The sequence below is a fragment of the Cavia porcellus genome, unplaced genomic scaffold, assembly GCF_034190915.1.
Source record: "Cavia porcellus strain 051 isolate PalLab524CR breed Dunkin Hartley unplaced genomic scaffold, mCavPor4.1 scaffold_24, whole genome shotgun sequence".
NCBI lineage: Eukaryota > Metazoa > Chordata > Mammalia > Rodentia > Caviidae > Cavia > Cavia porcellus.
Window position 1 is genome coordinate 35246544 of NW_026947507.1, and position 12820 is coordinate 35259363.

Sequence of the window (12820 nt, forward strand, 5' to 3'; positions counted from 1 at the left end):
AGGCACACATCGCATTCTAAGGCTGTAGAAAACAATTGAAATTTCCTTCTTTTGCTGAATTTTGAAGTGTTACTATTTCTACTAGTATGGTATTTAATAGAGGCTGTGGTACAATTTGAAAATATCTTTCCCTTGAGGTTTCAAGCCTTTATAAATATATAGCTCCCCAGTCACACATACAAATTTGTTTAATGTTGGGATATTGCCTGATCTTGTTAAGAGACAGTTACTCTGATTATATACAACAGTAACTTGCTTTGTGTTGAATTTATATTTTTTGTGTGTGGGTGTGTGAAGAAAGCATTTTTAAACCAGTTAGCATTTCTCTACCAAATCTGTTTTTGTTTATCTACAGCTGTATGTGTGTAGTGTCACATTTATGAATCCAATAATTTTACTACATGTCCGTGTTAATCAGATTATCATTATCTGGTAAATGAGTTGAGGTTGGAATCACGTAAGCTTAGGATTGAGTTTGATGCTACAATAAAAGCTAACTCTTTATGTCTTTTGTTTGGAAGATAGCTAACTATATATTGTTTTTGGAGATAATTTTAACTTTTCCAACTGGGCTGTTAATTTTGTTATACAGTTAGCAAAGTGAAACAAAAGTACAAGTAAACATGCTGGAACAAAGTGTAGGCAAAAATAGGATAAGAAAATGGGTTTTTAAATTGTGTATTTCTCTTATCGAGTAGTCACTGTGCTAGAAATAAAGCAAGCTCTGCTTAAAGATAAAGCAGAGAACAAAACAGAGCTGGGCCTTGCTTTCATGGAGTTTACAAATAGTCATCAAATTATACCAATAAGTGTATATTTGCTAATTGTGATGAATACAATGAAGAAAAAAGTGTAATGAAATAATTTAAGAGAGAACTGCTGGATGTAATCGTACTTTGGAAAGCTGAGGCAGGAGGATCTCAAGTTGGAGCCTTGCCTGGGTGATTTAGCAAGACCCTGACTCAAAATTTAGAAAAGATTCAGAATGAAGGTCCAGTAGTACAGGGGAAGGAGTATGGAGTCACACTTTGTATTTGGGGGGAACAAAGGAGACACTTATCACACCACCCCAAAACCATGTTTAAAGATGCTGAGGGAGAAAGACATCTCCTGTGGAGCAACCCAAAAACTCTTGTGGCTGAAGCTCAATGAGCCAAGGCAAGAGATGAAGTTGAGTTTATTAGCAAGAGCTCAAATATGTCAGGTTGTTATGTAGGCATTCCAGCTAGACTTTCCAAAATTTGAGTGACTTATTAAAATGCTCCTTCCATAAATCAACTGATAAAACAAGGAGGAAAATATTGTGCAATATCTTGATTCTGATTTGCAGTTGCAGGATTAATAGCAAAAAGATGAAAATATACCACAGAGGAGATCATAATTACCCATGTAATTCATAAAGGAAGAAAACTTCTGTTTTTACTTTGGTGTTTTGTTGGAGTTGGATCATGAGAAATGATGTAATACTGGAGAAATCACTTATTATCTCTTCTATGCTAGTTAAATAGATTTGAGTACCCTTTATCTGCTGTGCTTGGGAACAGAAATGTTTCAGATTTCAGGTGTTTTGTTGTTTGTTTGTTTGTTTGTTTGAGACAGGGTCTCACTATGCAGTTCAGGCTGGCCTTGGGCTCACTTTGTAGCCCAGATTGGTCTTAAACTTGCAACGATCCTTCTACTTCAGTCTCCTAAGTGCTAGGATACAGGAGTGTGCCACCACGCCTGGCCAAGATTTCAGTTTTTTAAAAATTTTTGAGATATCTTCCATATACAGAATGAGATTATAAAGATGAAATCCAAGTTCAAACACAGAATCCCCATATGTTTCATTTATACTTTGTACACATAGGCTGCAGGTGATTTTTACAGTATTTTTAGTGCATGTGCTTTTTGGCTGTAACCCCTCACTTGAAATCTAGGTGTGGAATTTTACACTTGGGGATTCATATTGGCGCTCAGAAAGTTTTCGATCTTGAAGCATTTTGGATTTTGAATTTTCAGATTAAAGATACTCTCCCTGTATATGCATTTAAAGTTGTGTGTATATTATGTATGTGGTATATTATGTATGTGTATATACTTTATTATATCTATAGAAATAATTACATTTTCATAGTAAAACAGGCTTTGCATTAAAAATACTTAGTGTTCTTTGATTAAATCTATTCTAAATATATTGCTAAATATATTCTAAATATATTGCTGTTTCTATGAAAAAAATAAATCTTACCTTTCATCATACATCTCAGTTTCATCTACTGAAATTTTTAAATTGATTTTTACAGTGGGACTTGAGCTCAGGGCCTTTACACTGAACTACATCCCCAGCTCATTTTTAATTTTTTGAGACAGACTCTTACTGAATTACTAAATTGTCCAGGTTGGGCTTGAAATTGTGACACCCCCACACACAGCCTCCGCAATGCTGGGCTGGTAGGCTGTGCTGCTGTGTGTGACTTGAAGTTTGAGCAGAGTTTGAAGTTTGCCTTTCCCCCAGGAATTTCCTCAGCGCTGTTTACTGTGCAGTCCCTCAGCCTGTCTCCACTAACCTGCGGAGTTTCCTCTTTCTGGTGTTTCCTCCAGTGGTCTATATCTCGTTTTCTGTAACATTATCTAAGCGCTGGTGTTTAGTAAAACGGATGCTCCCAACCTTGTTTTTGTTGAAGATATCCTGTGTTACTGTTGGCTTTTTTCACTTCCATAGGAATTTTTAAGTCAGCTTGTTAAGCTTATTAGGTTGTTAGTGCTTTTTTTTTTTTTTAAAGCATTTTTGTAACTAGGTGAGAACCTTTCTTTCCTTCCTTCTTGTTACTGGGTCTCGAACCAAGGGCCTTTGCACTGAGCTACATCCCTGTTCCTTTTCGTTTGGGTTTTTTTGTTGTTGTTGTTGTTAGTTTGGTTTGGTTTGGTTTGAGAAACAGGTCTTGCAAAAAAAGAAAAGAAAGAAAGAAACAGGTCTTGCTATGTGGCCTTGAACTCAGCAGTCCACATGCCTCAGCCTCCTAAATGCTGGGAATACAGGTTGCACCACCATGCATGGCTGGAAGGCCCCTTTTTGGTCTTTTTTTTTGTTGGAGAGGCCCTTGAAAAATTGTTCCAGGTTGGCTCAGACCTGCAGTCCTACCTCAGTCTCCCAGAGTGCTGAGATTATAGCTGTGGGCCACCACACCCAACTTGTTTTTTCCTCCCTTCTCTTCCTTTCCTTTCCTTATTTCCTTCCTTCCCTTGCTTCTTTCCTTCTTTCCCCTCTTCTTTTGTTCTTTTCTAGAGCAGCTTTAATAAACTGATATTAGTACTTTAATGTTTGTAGCATTCACCATAAAGCCATCTAGCCCGGAAGTTTGGTTGTGTGTTTGTAAACTGGGGTGTACCTGCAGCCTCATGCATGCTAGGCAAGTACTGTGCCACTGACCTACTGACATCCCCAGTTTTTTGAGTGGAACCATAAATCTTTTCAGGTTCTCTTGAGTTGCTTTTGGTGAGTTATACTTGTCTAAAAATATTTTTTACTTTTTCAAAGTTTTCTAACTTATTTGCATAATCATAGAATTGTTACTTGTTAATCTCTGTGTTGTCCTCCTAGAATGAATTTGCTTCTTTCTGATACGTGAATCCTTTAGTAGCTATTGAGCAGCTAAGGTCTTATAGTATGAAACTTCATCTGCTTTCCTCTGAAAATGTTTTTGCCTAACTCTCACTTTTGAGAGAGAGAACAGCTGGATATATAAACAAAGAAAGACTTTCTCTCCCCTGTTGAAGAGTTGGTGTCTAGTTCTCAGCAAGTCTGGTGTCACTCCCTTTACATTTTTAGTCCAGTGACCTGTATCATGACCAGGACAATCTGGAGCCGTCCCAATTGATTTCTGTTGTCATGGGGACCTATTTGGTTTAGCATTGTCTCAGGTAAGTGCTTTAATTTGGAAAATAAGTTAGGTGGTCCCCTATTTAAAATCTTTTTTGTGTTTTATTTTGGAGTTGCCTGGGATAGGGTTGTTTTTATTCTGTCTACTACATCCTACAGTGAATAAATTTGAGACCTCATGGTTTTCATGCCTTTCTGAGAGTTCCATGGTTACATTTACCTTCTCTATCTACCCCTTCTCTGAAAGTTTTTTAGACATATTTTTAATCTTTACCTGCTGTGTGTGTGTCTTCACCTCCTTTCATATTTCATGTCTCTAATTCTCTTTTTTAGCCTGGATAATTTCCAGATTCTCTTTTAAGTTCACTAACTTCCTGTAGATGTGACTATTCAGCTACTTAACCCAGCTTTTGGTTTCATTAGCTAATTTTCCAGTTTTGAAAGTTTTATTTTTTCTTTATTCAAATCTGCCTTTTTCATAGTGTCTTCTTCTCATAAACTTTTTTTATGGGGGGGGGGTACCAGGGAATCAAGCTCATGGCCTCATGCTTGCCAGGCAGGTGCTGTGCCACTGAGGTATGTTGCTGGCTCCATAAACTTCTGATTACTTCAATATTTATACTCATCTCTGTCATGGCATCCAGTTTATTGAAGTCTTAGATTGTGAGCTAAACTGAAATACAGCTTCATCTGTGAGAACCTCTATGGCTTGGATTGGCACATCCTCTTTCAGAGATTTTGCATTCAGTCCTACCTGGCACAGAAGCATCATTGCCCCAAAGGTCATTTATATTACAGTTTCTTTCTTTCTTTTTTTTTTTTGTACTAGGGATCAAACTCATAACCTCATGCTTATCAGGCAGTCGCTTGTGCCGCTGAGCTAAACCCCTGACTCTATATTGTAGTTTCTTGACCTGTAGTTTCCTAAAGCAAGTTGTGAACCAGTCCTTAGTTGTACGTACAAGTTAAGAATTCCCAGGAAGCTGGGGTGTAGGTGTAGCTCAATGGTAGAGCACTTGCCTGGCATATGTGAGTCCCTTGATTCTGTTCTTAGCACCAGAAGAAAAACCCCTACAATCTTGGTTTCAGCTCCCTTGCTGACTTGGGCCCATGGCATCTTTTGTCCTTGTAAAGATGTCAAAACATAAGCCTTTAGATTACCAAACCCCAAATCAGCATTCCCTGTCTTCACTGTGTTAGTCCACAGATTAGCGTTTATGGTTATTACTTTGGTTTTGGTTTTTTGTGGCCCTGTTGATTTCCCCTACTCTTTAGTTGGCACAGCCATGCTTTTAAAAGTATTTTTCTATTATTTAAATAGCAGCTATAAGTGTTTGTGGCAGGAAGATTTGACACTAACTGGTTTGCCGTATCACTGGAACCAAAAGTCCCAACCTGCTTCAAAAATGCTTTCCGTCTGAGCATGTGATGGTGTATATCTGTAATTTCAGCACACACGGGAGACAGAGACATAAAAATGGTAAATTCAAGACCAAGGCTACCGACACATACGTACATGCACACACACAGATGCAACCTTCTTTTAAAGATTTTGCCCAAGGCCACACAACCAATGAGAGTCAGGATTAAGACTAATCTTAAACTCCCCCAGTTCAAGTACCCTCCTAATATTCCCTCCATGGTTACTTTTCTCTCATTGGTGGGGCAAAATACCCTATACCCAAAGTTTAAAAAGAAAAGGTTGTACTTAGCTCACAGTTTATAGAGATTCAGTCCATAATCAGCTGGCTCCAAAGCAAAGTGATGTGGCACAGGGGCAACAGTTCAAGGCAGCAGAAGACAGCAAAAGTAACAAGAGCAGAGTGTGGGGAGGCGCACAAACTTCTTTTCCTCTTTGGTGAGGTAAGCAGCCCCACCATGTCCCCAGAACCAGTGTAGCACTGACACCATTGGTGGGGTTCCCTCTTCTGCCTGCTCCTTAGACCTCTGAACTTCTCAAGTTAACACAAAATATCAACCATTCTACCTTCTTTTCACTAAATGAAGTAGTTGCTACTCATATATTTGGTTATATTTGCTTTTACTGAGTAGTTTGGCCTTTTACTTCTTTCTCATAGCTAGGACTTCCTTTTTTGTTGTTTGGTTTTTTTGTTTGTTTTTTAGATAGTATGGTTTAGTGGAAGTAACATTGGATTTTTGAAGCAAGGCTGATGTTTTAATCCATTTAATGGACAAATAATTAACCTTCAGAGCTTTAGTTTTCTTATCCGTACAGTAGAGTTGGGAATATATGGGACAGGATCTTGACCAACCAACTCATCTACCTCTCCCATCTTTCATCTGCTATCCTCATTTTTGATGACTGCCAGTATTATTCTGTTGACTGAAGAGTCCTTTTCAAAAAATTTTTGTGTAATGTTTTTAAGCAAATGAACCTTTTAGAACCTTTTTTCCCCTTAACCGTTATATTGCTACTTGCCACAGAAAAGACTGACCAGAAATAACAAAGAAGCTCTATTGACTGAACTTTTAGCATGTGTCAGACATTTTGCTAAGTGCTTTATAATCATTACTGAATTAAACTTCCTGGCAACACAATCAGGTATATACTGTTTTCATTCTATAGATGAGGAATCTGAAGCACCCAGCTTCAACACAGCCAGTAATTTGCAGAGTAGTAATTTGAGTCCAGATACGTACTATTCCAATGATACAGTCCTGCTGCATACACTGAAGATCCAAGAGATGTTAGATTCTTACTGTTATGATCCAGGACTCACTACTGACACCGTTCTGAGGTGGCAGCTGGAGGCATCTGCCCTTCCACTCCATCCTCTTGAAAGCATCCTTTCCTCTCTCTCCTGTGCACCCTTCCTTCTAACCCTGCCTCTGTTAGAATCACTTCAAACTCCATGGTACCTACAGAATAAGTTTTTTGTTCTGTGGCCCTAGAGAATGAACCCAGAGCCTTTTGCGTGCTAATTAGCGAGTGTTCTACCACTGAGCTATGCCCCCAAGCCTGAGTCAGAATTTTGATAGTAGTGACTTAATTTTTAAACTCAGAAGCGCCAAGTGATTCTAATTAGCAGCCATTTAGAGATCTTTGATAATTATTCCTTCCACCATGGCTTTTCTTTATGTCTAATAGATATAACGGACACAGTTGCTCTTGTTTCAAAAGGCCATTTGGGTTTCAAGAATCTGTGATCCCACAAAACATCTAGGTCACTAGATTTTTTGCCCTTTAAAGAATAATTAAATGGGATGTGTTCCTCACCAGTGTGACTGTAAGGATTAAATAATGGAATCTGAGAGGATCTCAAATCCCCAAACTTTCATAAATCTTCTTTTTTTGTGAGACCACAAAAGCAGCATTTCCTAAGTATTTCATGGCTCATTGGTCATAGGATTAAGAAACTGCATGTTGAATCTTTGTCTTAGAAATTCATGATGTGTATTAGCATATGGAAGACTCCGAAATTCTTCAGTTTAATGCTGTTTTCACTTTAACTTGGCAGCTCCCAAACCGGAACTTCTTTTTTTTTTTTTTTTTTTTTTAAATTTTATTTAAGGAGAAAAGAAAAAAAAAAAGCAGGGAAAGGGTACAAGTTATACAGATTTACAGAAAAAAAAAATGAACAGTAGGAAATCACTAGTTAATAGATTACATATTGTCATCTTAGAAATAATTGTTCAAGTCACAAAATTAAAGCTTGTAAAGTGGACATTCCATCAATGATACTGCAAACAGTTCTGTTCATTGATCCAATAAAACTCTGTGATATCATTTTCTATCTTATACACTTAAATATACATGCAGTTATATAGTTTGGAGGACTTTCTTTTCCTCTCTTTTGTACCATGACTATTACACATTTTGGGTTTCATTGCTCCCACGGTTCTTATTACTTTTTTGGAAGAGAGTAAAACCAAATGTGACATAACAGAACAGAATCGGTCAAGTCAAAGGGGTGGACGTAATAGATAATGTAAAAACATAATACAAGGTGATCAACAATGGTTACCATAATGCCTCCCGCTATCTCTAATAGAATTGCCTATATCGTTAGTTATAATACAATTGAACAAAACAGTAAAGAATAAAACCGACAAAACCAAAACATTGGAGAAATTGTAGGTCTTCAAAAGTAGATAAAAGTCAACAAGAATGGGCGTCATAATGAATCTCATTATCTTCACAGCTGATGCCCAAACTTTCGAACCTGATACTATCCAGCAAAACAGAATAGGGGAACATCAGTTAAAAACCAGATGGTGAGAGTAATACAGGGCTTTAAATCAAGGTAATGAAAAGTCAAAGTGGGTTACTATAATATATCCTGCTATTTTTTTTCCTTTAATTAAAAGGATAAAGATAAAAAAGTAAATAATGGAGTGGAGATTGAGATAAAAGAGGGCATAACAACGAAACAGCGCAGATCAAAACATAACCATTTAAGCAGAATAGTGTTTCACCACCAGATAATCCTAACCTAAAAGTAGTTACCATATTGTCTCTTTCTTTGAAATCCTTGAGTACAACTTCATATACTGTAGCATTAAGTATATCAAAACAATGTAAAACCATTCAAGAGAATGACAGCATTACAGAGTATTTAGAATCGACTAACAGAAAATGAACAATGGTTTCTGTATAATCTCCTTGTCTTTAAAAGGTTTTTGCTTATACTATCGTACATAATAAAATCCAATAAGATACAGCCTATTTAGACCATTGGAGACAGAGGGACAAAAGCTAGATGAGACTTCAAAACAAGCTGATACTAAATCAGTATTACCTATTAAGATGTCATTTTCTACCAAACCGGAACTTCTTATACTCATATAATCTTATTAGTGGCCAGTGTGGAACGCTGTATTGTGGGTAGTGTTGTGTTTTGTTTTCACTTGAAGTAGAGGATTAATGTCTACCAAATGTAGGGTAGTGAAGCTGGCAGCAAAATTCATGGTATGAGTTGAGAGGTAAGCAGGTTTAAGTGATTCAGTTGGTTGCTCACTGTCCAGACTTGCTGTCATCAGTCTTTGAGTCACTCTTGCAGACTTACTAGCTAAATCAAATCTAGTCATACTGTTTATTCATTCATTCATTCATTTGTTCATGTTGGATGCTGGGAGTAGAACTCTAGGGCCTCGAGTGTATTAGGCTAGTGTTGTACCACTGAGCTATAGCCCCAAGCCATACTACTTGAGCCATTTGAGAAAAGGTCTCTAAATTGTCAAGGCTGAGCTTGAGTTTGTGATTCTCTTGCCTTGGCCTCCTGAGTAGCTGAGTCTACAAGAATGTGTCACTGTACCTAGTTTATATTCTAACTTTTTAATTCCAGCACAGTAAGGTCTCAAAAATTTCAAACTTGCATATCTTGTGAAATTTTCAAGTAGGCCAAAAAATGTTTATAGAAACATCAATAATTAACATAATCATTGGTATATCATAAATCACTCTAAAGCATATATGAATTCATATTGATTGAATAAACAAATCTGTCCTATTTGGACTTGCGAAATATATTTCCAAAATACACCAGTCCAGTTATGAAACTGTATCTACTTTTAAAACATCTCTATCTGCTGTGTTGCAGGCCAAAGCACTTCTGATCTTGTACTCAGATGTTATATATCTTAGTGCTTATGTGAATAGTAGCAAAGGCTTTTAGTTAATATTTTGCTGGTGGACTCCATTAGAGCTAAGTCTAGTATGCTCTTTAAACCACTTGTCAAGGCCTTAGAATTCTGAAGGAGCTCATTGTTGAGTCTTTTCTTCCCATTACTGCTCCTTGTCACTACATTGTCCCCATCTGTCCCATCTACAGTTGTCAGCACCTAAAAGGGGCTGTGAGTTTATTACTGAAAAGCTTGCTAAAATCCGTAGAAGATACTGACAAGGAACTTTAATTGTGAAGAATGAAGCAGAAACTGAAGTTCCCTAAACCAACAAAGAAATCAGGGCCTGATTCTGGATATCTTTGTTCTTCCTTTATAAAAGTGATTTATAGTTACTAAGAAGATATTATGTTAAAATTGATAGTCAGTTTTCCAGTAGAAATGTTATATGGGTAAATGAATCTTTAGAGGCTTTCAAGTGATTTATAAAAGACATAAAATTTGTTAAATTAAATTCTCACTTTCATTAAACTTTTAATAGTAAAACTTCAGAGAAATAAGATACAGATAATGTTTGGGTCTTACCAGTGTTTCTCCTTTCTCAACTTGGTTACTATAGAGCCGCTTTTTAAAGGGCAAATATTGCCTTCGAGACCTCCAGTATGGATGTATTATTTTGATGTTATCGTAACAGACATTAACAAACATAGAAGTAGGTAGGAATTCCTCAGGATTGTTGCTCTTATGCTACTGAAGATGGATTTACAGATTTTAGTTACTTTTAAATTAACAATATATTTATGTTTAGTATGCTAGCTGATGTCTGGAATATTGACTGATATGTTGTACATTCTTTTTATTGAAGAAAAATTCACGTAATGTCAAATTCACCCTTTGGAAGTATACAACTCAGCAGCTGCTGGTACATTCACAGTGTTGTGCAACGATCAGCACTGTACCTCCAGAACATTTTCATCTCCCTGAGAATAAACCCCATCCCCATAACACAGTCCCTGTAAGTTCTTTGAGTTCAGCGTCCTATACTGCTGTATGTGGTGACCCAGTTTTCTCACCATTTGTCTGTATTCAAAACACTGAGAAGCTAGTTCATGATATAATTTGGCCACTTGACAGAACATGTCATTTACCTATTATATCTGCCTGTTACCCTTCTTTTTAAGTCCTAAATTATTAAAGCATAACTGCTTGGCAGTAGTATACCCCTGAAAAGGAATGTGAGCCCAAAATCAAATGCCCATAGGAAAAAAATAAAAACAAAATGCTCTTAGGGCATTGAGACTTTATCTCAGGGTCCAAGAATAAGCAACACCCTTATAAATAATTCTTGAGGTTTCGTCTGTTTCTTAATGGGAATGGGGAGCATGGGCACTTTAAATCTGTTATTATGCTTTTAAATGTTTAGGATAATTGCTCTGTGTCTGAAAATTATCTTTTGGAGAAAGTTTTATTTGTATCTTATTTTGGAGAAAACATGATTTTTGTTTACATAATTCTTTTCATTGGGAGCATGAAAAATATTCCCCTTAGGAAACTTGAAATTGATAATAAAATGCAACAATTTCATATTTAGCCCTTGTATTCTTATTTTGCTCCTAATATATTCTCTGTAGCTTAAAAATAAACTTTGCCTTTACTTGGAATATTCCTATTGTTTTCTCTCAGTAAGTGATTTTGGAGTTTTTATTTGATACTTCTTTTTTAAATGTTTGGTTGACACAACTGTACCTATTTATGGGGTTCCATGTGATAATTTGATATATATATGCATGTATACTGATCATACCAGGGTAATTAGCATTTGCATCTCCTCAAACATTTATCATCAACCCCTTCTACAAACAAATAAACTAAAGATTGAACATACAGCCTTGCGCATGCTACCCAGCACTCTACCACTGTGCCCCAACACAACCCACTCCCTTTTAATTTTATTTTGAGACAAGTCTTGCAGAATTGCCCACAGTGGCCTCAAACTTGTGATCCTCCTGCCTCTGTTTCATGAACAGCTAGGATTACAGGCTTGCACCACCTCACGCAGCTATCATTTCTTTGTTTGGGGAGCCATCAAACTCTTCTAGTTCTTTATATAATACATAATGAGTTTCAGTAAGTTATTCTGATGATGCTGTGCTCCAGAACACTAGAATTTATTTGTTCTATTTTGATATACTCACTATTCCAGCCTCTCACGCCCAGCCTCCAGTGAGTGCCTTTCCACACTGTTTCTACAGTCAACTTTTTAAGCTTCTACATATGGGTAGGAACATGTAGTGTTTGTCTTTCTGTGCTTGGCTTTATTTTTGATGGGTTGTTTTGTTTTGTTTTGTTTGTACTGAGGTCTGAACCCAAGGCCTTCATATTGAGCTACATCCCCAGTCCTTTATTTTTATTTTTATTTTTATTTTTAACCAATGACTTACTAAATTGCCCATGTTAGGCTTGAATTTAGAATGCTGGGATTACAGGTGTATGTCACCTGACTTAATTTTTGTTTTTTGTTTTTTGTTTTGTTCCAAAGGTGGAACTCAACACCTAGCACTTGCCAGGCAAGCACTTGTGTTGTTGAGCTCAGTGCCCAGCCCCATGTTTTTGTTGTTGTTGTTTGATTTGTTTTTGTTTTTGAAATAAGGTCTTATTGTGTATTGCAGGCTGGCCACAAACTCTTGCCAGTCTCCTGGGTGCTGAGATTGCATGCATGTGCCAACAAGCCTGACTAGTGGATAATTTTTATAACATTGTATCAGGAAAATGACATCTTCAAAACAGACACTTTTTTAAAAAATAATTTATGCCTGTGTCATTTAGACTTTGCTAACCTTATTGAAACCATGTGTAACTCTTCTTATTTGAGTGCTGGGGATTGAAGCTAGGGCTTTGCCCATGCTAGACAAGTGCTCTACTATTAAGCTACACTCAGCACCCAGACAACTTTGACAGATTTTATATTACCCCAAAAGATCAAAGGGTGACAGAGTGGCAAGACGTAAGGCCAAAGTGACAAAATAGAGATATGCTTCATGAACCAAGCTAATGAGATTTAACTTGTTCTGAAAATCATGGGACAGTCATTGAAGCATTTTAAAAATATATAATTAGCAAACTAATTTTTTAAATTTTATCTAAACTTCTTATCAACAGCATACTTTGATTCAGTCACTTCACCCTAATCTCTTTGGTTTTTTTGAGACAGTGTTTGTGGTCCAGGTTGGCCTTGAACTCACTATGTAACCCAGGCAGACCTTGAGCTCTTGAAGATCCTCTTACCTCAGCCTCCTGAGCGCTGGGTTTACAATCTCAGATTTAACTCTTGTCACTCTGTCACTAACCCTTCAGTTCTGTTATATATTTAAGAAC

General features: G+C 36.9%; 1 protein-coding gene across 2 annotated transcripts in view; it reads left to right on the forward strand.

Moving 5' to 3' along the window:
- The window catches only part of Xpo7 (exportin 7), a 92290-nt gene that overhangs the window by 9285 nt on the left and 70185 nt on the right, over window positions 1-12820 (forward strand). The window lies entirely within an intron of this gene.